General features: G+C 43.0%; 1 pseudogene; it reads left to right on the top strand.

Moving 5' to 3' along the window:
* Positions 1-793: 793 nt before the first annotated feature.
* LOC130297164 (U2 spliceosomal RNA) lies at positions 794-900 on the top strand (annotated as a pseudogene).
* Positions 901-1142: the final 242 nt, after the last annotated feature.

The following is a 1142-nucleotide window of genomic DNA, read 5'->3' on the forward strand; positions in this document are numbered from 1 at the left end:
AGAGCAGGGCATCTCAGATATCTAAATCCACCAATACAAGAAGCAATTCCATTCTTTCAGGCTTCAGAATTACAGGGCTTAATCTAGGCGACTATAGCCTTGTCAATAGGAGGACACTATTTATGGGTGGAGAATGATGCAGAGTTTCTGAATCAATGGTTGTGGTCTCAGACAATGTGAATGCGTACGCCTTAAATAGCCTGGACAGCCCCCTGTGCACCAAGTTATTGTTTAATTATGAAAATGGGAAAATAAAATAAATAATATAAATAAAATTAGTAGTAAAAATAAAATGTGATTAATTATAAGCCAATTATAAGCCGTCCCCGTGCATTGACTAATTAAACCCACAACGAGTCCTGTGCTGCTCTTAAGCCACTTTGGCTGACATATAATTATACACAATGAGCCTTGTATGCCAAGTAATTTCCATAACAGCTAATATGCAAATATGGCTCCGATTTCTCAGAATCCACTGAAGACTTCTTTAGAGAATGTGGTTTATTTTCCTTATATAATCTCATAACTTTACCTCCTGGGGGTTCCGTTTCAGACCCTTTTGTAGAGTCCCTGGCAGAGCAGTAAACCTTAACACTGTTACCACAATACTAGACACAGGCTATGGACAAGATCTGCGCTGTTTCTAATCTTAGATGAAGAAGTCAGAACATTACATTGCTGTATTTATTGTATTTAGCGTTATGTGACACATAAAGATGACCGAATGGATTCGGAATTAATTGAATGTGTTCCAGATTTGTCTATATCAGATGTTAACTGAGTAGTGAGGCATATCGCTTCTCGGCCTTTTTGCTAAGATCAAGTGTAGTATCTGTTCTTATCAGTTTAAGCCGGTGAGCGGATGCACCGGTTTTGGACTGGTGGGGATGGGTGCTGCATGGAGGGGACAGGTGTAACGGGGTGTCCCGGGGCTGGTTCTGAGGAATCAGCTCAACGACTGCCCTGATGTGACCTGTCTCCCTCCGGGTCTCGCCATGAGGCTGAGAGGGCCTAGAGCCGAGGTACTTTAGTGCCTCAGAAAGTGGTGACCCCGAGGTGCCGAAACTCACTGGATGTATTGGCTCACTGAGTTGAAGCACGGGCACCATGAACTCTTCACCTTGTGGCACTCACCTCTTGAT

Source organism: Hyla sarda, chromosome 12 (assembly GCF_029499605.1).
Source record: "Hyla sarda isolate aHylSar1 chromosome 12, aHylSar1.hap1, whole genome shotgun sequence".
NCBI lineage: Eukaryota > Metazoa > Chordata > Amphibia > Anura > Hylidae > Hyla > Hyla sarda.